This window comes from Pteropus alecto, unplaced genomic scaffold, assembly GCF_000325575.1.
Source record: "Pteropus alecto unplaced genomic scaffold, ASM32557v1 scaffold110, whole genome shotgun sequence".
NCBI lineage: Eukaryota > Metazoa > Chordata > Mammalia > Chiroptera > Pteropodidae > Pteropus > Pteropus alecto.
Genome location: NW_006431920.1, coordinates 5,440,988 through 5,447,892, shown reverse-complemented (window position 1 = coordinate 5,447,892; position 6,905 = coordinate 5,440,988). Strand labels below are relative to the sequence as shown.

At 36.4% G+C, this 6,905-nt stretch overlaps 1 protein-coding gene across 1 annotated transcript in view; it reads left to right on the top strand.

Moving 5' to 3' along the window:
* NYAP2 (neuronal tyrosine-phosphorylated phosphoinositide-3-kinase adaptor 2) overlaps window positions 1-6,905 on the top strand; it is a 192,569-nt gene that overhangs the window by 137,239 nt on the left and 48,425 nt on the right. The gene's annotated exons all lie outside the window — the stretch shown is intronic.

The following is a 6,905-nucleotide window of genomic DNA, read 5'->3' as shown; positions in this document are numbered from 1 at the left end:
TCAGGTGGAATTTAGTCCTTTTTTTTTAATGTAATGAACGATTGTCTCTGCCAACTCTATGTTGTTTTATTCACTGTAGAATAAGCTCATTGTTTCCCTTTAAAAAACCACGATAAAGCATCTTATTCCTGTGGTACTCTTCCTAGATTTGCTGATATATAAATTAGGGGAAAAAAATCACTAAGTGATAAACAGGTAGTGAACATTATATTTAGCACTAAATTTCAAAGACTGGAAAATGTCTGCATCTGAATGACTTATTCTTTTGTGAGCCCCAAATCATTCCATGAGTATAAAGTCAAAACCCCAGTGTTCTCCATGTCCATTTCATTAAATTATACTGCTTTCCTTTTTTAAAAAAAATGCCTTAGGCACCTTAGCTGATAATTAATCATTTACATCTCAAACGATTCCACCACAGGATTTCGTTATTTATCTATTCATACAATCACACTGAGGACTTTCCTTTAAAGGAAAAGATATCCTTAATACTTTTGATGATGAAGATGACACTCCTTAGATAATTAATATTCATTGGTAGTTATAAGACACTTATCTTGTCTATATTTTTTTTACCCAGAGAGATTTATGAAAGCGTTAGCTGCTTAAATAATCCCCATCCCCCACGAGAAAAAAACATTTCATTTACCTGACTAAAAGGCAACGGTTTGTAATATATTAGACATGTCTGAAGTTAAATACACACATACATGCATACATTAAATTATTTTTTAAATTATTTTAAGAATTGAAATAAAAATTAAGAACAACATATGTCTAGAATAGTGGTTCTCAGTTGGGGCAATTTTGCCCCCCGGGATGGACATTTGGCAATGTCTGGAGACATTTTTGGTTGTCACAACTGGGGACACTGCTGATATCAGGTGAGTAGAGACCAGGGATGCTGCTTAATAGCTTATAGTGCACAGGACAGCCCAGCACAAAATAATAATGATGATGATGATGATGATGATGATAATGATTATCTGGTCCACAGTGCCAACAGTGACAAGTTTGAAAAACTCTAATCTATATTTATTAAAGTTCAAAGTTTTTTCTAGGTGGTTGATTTGGTTTAGGCACAGGTAAAGTGAGTTTGTTGAAATAGGTTGGAGAAAAAAATATCTTAAGGAAAAATATTTCACTTTCAAATATGTAATGGTGAAATTAATAGAAGTTTCATCCTAAAATTAGTGAAATTATTGGAATTTCTTCTTACCTACCAGTTTTTGGAGGATCCTTAGCAGCTCCAGCTGGCAGCTATACCAATTAGCTAGAAAAAGTATATGTAGACAAAATGATTAACTAATGAAGTTATTTCAAGAAAAATCCATCTGTTAGAATCAGTCTATGTGCTATATGTCACAGACTTCTCCATTCGACTCCAAAATGAGCTTTGTGTGCTTCTAAAACAAAGCTTGTACATGGAAAAGTGATCCAGGCTCTTTATAACTTTTAGGGATCCAAGGATTGAATTCCTGCCCAGGTCCTATTAACCATATAGCGATTCTTCAGAGAAAAGGCATACCCTGAGTGACATTAACTTCTATATTTTACTTTACATAAATGGAAGGGAGGAAAAAAATGCAGGTAGTACAAGTAAATAATCGAATGCTGTTTACTTTTGACTGTGGAAGAAAGTAGAAAGACACTATCAGATGCTAACAAAATCGTGTGGGCTCTTAGAATCGTTCTGTAATTCTAAAAGTAGATCTGAAATTGTCAATAATTGAGAGTTAACCTACAATTACTGTTACAGTACACTCAGAGTTACAGAGCTCTCCCCTTCCCTCTCGCCAGGTAGAATTTGTAGATGCCTGCTGATTCCACACGGACAGAGTAAGTGGTGTGAAGTAGTAATATAACATTCATGATTCCTGAGTCTCAATCGGTGTTTTTTATACACTTCAGGAATAAAAGACTGGTATTTCTATTCTTCATACCTCTCTGGCTTTACTGGAAATGTCGGTTTTGATAAGTTTTTGGTATTTAATTTAAATCACATACAATCTTTGTTTTAATTTAAAAATCTATGTCAAATTAAATTTATGCCTTTAATTCTTATTTTTAATAATCTATTAAGGATACACCTTATTTAATATTTTCACATCTTAAAGGCTGACACTTCTTGATGAAGATTGGGCAATAGGAAAGAGATACAATGAAACAGTAGTGGTAAACTACAAATTAATTTCATTTCACTTTACAATTTTCTAAATATGGCCTTCACGTTAATTGTTCTAGGAAACATTTTTTTTCCTATTCAATGGGACATACCTGTTGTTTAATTGTATATGAAGACACTTAATAGTCTCTCTAATTATAATAATTTTATTTGATTTGGTTATTAACGTTTTTTAAAGTCGTGCAGAGAGATGGAGACTATGAGGCAGGTAAGCAGTGATGAATTTGTATTTTATTGCTGTATATGTTTGTGTTTGCATGAGAAGTAGGTGAAGTACAAATATGTTTTACAGTAAATTTGGAGGCTTACATGTTATTTTTCTACCTATCATTTTTATCTTTCTTTTTATCTTATATTATATATCCTCCAATTTGAATTTTTACAACACATAAGTCATGAGTGGACAATTTTATTCTGATAAATCAAAAGCCATGAATCATAGAAAATAATAGCCAGAAGTAAGTAAGAAAAAGAGAAAATTCTCTTTTTCTCCTAAAAATAAATATTGTAAATAAAAAGGTTTAGCGTATTATTTTTAATATAGATGCATGAATGCATGTTCCTATGAAAAAGCACAAGGTAGAGTGAAGAATACAATTAAATTTTATAGTATACTCAAGGAAGAGAATAAGACAAAAAGATATAAGTAGAGAGATATGAATAAAAAAATTTAAAGAAAAATGGAAAAATGAAACAGAAAAGAGAAGACACTAATCAAGAAACTAAGGCACCAAGAAAGATACAAAAGAAATGTACACGCGGGGCAGGATGGACCAGTAAACAAACACTGGCACCAACATATGAAGAACATGTGAAGGTACACATAGAGAAGGGGTGTGAGACAACATAGCACTAAAGAAGAGGCAAAGGAAGAAAAAAGAAAACGCAGGCCCATTCATCTGGTATTGTTATTTAAAAAAAACAAAAAACAAAAACAAAAACAAGAAACAAAAACGGTGGGTTGGCATTGCCAAAGAGCTTTGTCGTTTTTTGACAATATTCCATAGTAATGGAGATATACAATTTTCTCCTGTTAAATATCATCTTTCAGCCTTTAAATACTCCAGTTTACTCTTAGATGTTATATTTTTCTATTTATAAATCGGTGTTATAGTTCTGATGAAATAAAGTTGGAAATCAGAGGTAACCTTTGCCTTTACATTCACTTTCTTAAAACAACAACAACAACACAAAAACAATAACCCAAAACAAACATGCAAACAAACAAAACAAAACAAAAACACTACCCCCATACTCCCAACTCCAGTTTACTCTTAGATGTTATATTTTTCTATTTATAAATCGGTGTTATAGTTCTGATGAAATAAAGTTGGAAATCAGAGGTAACCTTTGCCTTTACATTCACTTTCTTAAAACAACAACAACAACACAAAAACAATAACCCAAAACAAACATGCAAACAAACAAAACAAAACAAAAACACTACCCCTATACCCCCCCCCACACACACACCTTTCTCCTTTTTTAAATTACTTAAGGTCTAGTGATGCCTAAAATATTAGGCATTGGTAGAGAAGCCACTGATCCAACTTACTCTTATTTTAATTCATTTTTTAAAAGAATTTAAAATGTATAAAACAGAATGATTCTGGAAAAAATCTTTTAAAATATATTAATGTATTTATATATTATCCCACTTTTAGGAAAAAAGGAAGAGTATCCTAACTTAATGTATCCATCTTAACGATCCAGGCTCATTATTGTGACATCATTTTATTGCATGCCTAGTATGTGCTAATGCACATAAAGTGTCCAGCAAGGTGATCTGCATAGGGGAGGCTTCATTGTCCTTGATCATTTGTAATAGCAGTGGCACAGTAACCATAGCTTAGTTAATGCAATACTAGGATGTCCCCAGGGGCTTCGGAGGTGGTATAGCTGACTGGCTCTCTACTACTATATTATTTAAATTCACTTAAATTCTTAACATCTGTGTCTTGTGGTTTTCTTGTCTCCTCCCTTTTTTTCGGCTAGTTTTGTTGGCAGGTATGGCCTCCCTTCTCTTCCCCCGCCTCTCTCCGTCACCTGTAATTCTTTTCCTCATTGTATTATCACACCATGTGTCAGTTGTGGGCCAGGAAACCAGACACCCAAACTTGTGTGAGGAGATTCTCATCTAATTTAAGTGTTTGACCTTCGATGTAGGGACTTGGTGACCTTTACTTTCAAAGGCCACTTTTAACTCATTTACTAAGTTTTAGATGACATTCCTGACTCATATCTGAGATGGTCAGGAATATCAACTTTCCAAGAACTCAGCTGTCCTGGGAAACATGAAGTGAATGTTGTTTTATTTTAGGAGAATCTACTAGGAGAATCTACACATTTTGATTAGCCTATTTAAAATATTCTCTTTTTTTTTCCAGTAAAATTCAGCAAACAAAATAATTAAGGACTTTATCTTCCCTCCTTTTTATTCCTGTGAAAGTAGAGACTGACAAAGAGTAGGTAAGACAAAAGAAGGTATAGTCCTCCCTCAGTATCCATGGGGGATTGGTTCCAGGACCCCAGATACCAAAATTGGAGGATGCTCAAGTCCCTTATACAAAATGGTGTAATATTTATATATAACCCAGGCACATCTTCCCATATACTTTAAATCATCTTGCAATTACTTATAATACCTAATACAATGTAAATGCTATGTAAATAGTTGTTATACTGTATTATTTAGGGAATAATGACAAGAAGAACAGTCTGTATATATTCAATATAGAAACAACCATGGTAGGCCTATCTACATAGTAAACATGGGCAATAAGTCAACATTTGTTTTAATGTTTTTTGAATCCATGGATGGGAAACCCATGGGACAGAGGGCCAGCAGTATCTGGAAGCCAAAGAAAAAGGAAGAGAATAGAATCCACAACTCTAGATCTCTCATTTGCCTTGGAGAATGGGTGAGACCTCAGCCTGCGACTGCCTATCAGTAAGCAGTTGACTTTGGGCAGAACTTCTGTGTGCAAAATAAGCTGGAGCCACCTGGCCAGAGATGGGGGCTGGATATGAAACCTCTGGAACTGTGGGGTTTTTCAAAGGCATTTGAGACTTGCTTCACACCCAGAATACCTGAAGTTCTCTCAACGGGTATCAGGAGAAGGATTCCAGAAGGCCTGGCAAGCCCGAGGCCTATAGGCTCTGTTCAGTAAAGACATGAGCCTCGTTAGGCCCTTCTCCTTATGTCTGTTGGTTGCCTCTCTCCTCAGAGTCCCACACTATGATCTCAGACTGGTTTCTGCCTTAGCAAGGCTCCTTTTACCACTCTGAAAAAACATGGAACTAAGACCTGGGTTAGGATAACACTCTCAGGTCAGGACCATGGGAATATGCTCAGGCTCCAGAGAATGCCCTTGGGTCATTCAAAGCATGGTAGGCAAAGGACATTAAAAGCTTAGGTGAATGGTTCAAATACCTATATGGTAGGCAAAGGACATTAAAAGCTTAGGTGAATGATTCAAATGTACCAGTTATTATCAAAGCTCTAATGGCTCCTACATGCATGCTGTTAACAATACAGATTCCTGGGCCTTATTACGAACCATTCAGTGAGAATCAGGGGATTAGGCCAGAGATGTTGACTATTAAATGACAACCCTAGTGATATTTATGCCCCTTATCACAAATAACTCAGGGGCATGTGGCTAAACATTAACAGTACTATTTACCTGTATGCAAGAAAAACCTATAGCATTGCTTTCATCTAACAGAGTCAAAAATAGAATATATGTAACAGGAAGAGAGAGGGGAGAAAGTAAACTACAGATAGGTTGAAATGAGTGAATGTTATTTTCCTTAAGTAAGCTACTGATTAGTTGGCAGCTGGCAGAGAAGATGGTCAGGGTCATCTGGATGGATCAACGGGGAAAACAATTTCACTACCTACAGTTTCTCCCAGAGACCTTGAGTGTTAAGCAGTGAAGCATGTGGAGCGCGATCTGTGAATAAGGTTCATTCTTGTTCTTAGAGCCTCCATCTTAGTCATACAGGTCTGTGCCATTCGCTATATGAGCATTCCTCAACCCTTAAGTTTAAGAACCGCTGATAAAAGCCATTTCAGACAGGAGCCAGTGCTGCTGGTCAGGCAGGCAGGGGAACCTGAGACTCAGGCTGGCAGCTGTCTTCACCCCAGAAGTCTGTCTAGATGGGCCCAAGCCATTTAAAGGGGAGGACCAGATTGGGTTGTGACTCAGAACAAGGGTATGCTATCTAAAAAGGGCACCCAGTGACATGATCTTGTCAATATAAGAAGCAGAGAGAATGGCTGTAACTCAAATGCAACAAGAGAAGTGAAGTCTTCCCTGTGGGACACCAGAAAGACAGGGAGGGAAAGTGTTATGGGAGTGATGAGGAGGTCTAGCCATCATGACTGGGCCAAGGACCTCAGGAGTTAGAGCTGGCAATACTAATGGAGGAACAAAGTGATGAGATTCTTGGACAATGCCTCTGCCTCAAATGGATTTGTCTCAGACCAGCTAAGCCCAAGGTGGGATGCATCAGTGAAATTGGTAGTGAGAACCTGGGGAAAGTGCAGCATCCAACCTTTTCCTTGCTAATGTTTCCATGGTTACAGTAGCATGTACTTACTTTAATGCCATTTACTCTATCTCAGACACTGTGCTGAGCATTTTACATGTGTTCAGTCCTCATAGTAGTACTCCATGGCAGGTGATATTAACACTGCCAGTTTCAAAATGAAAGA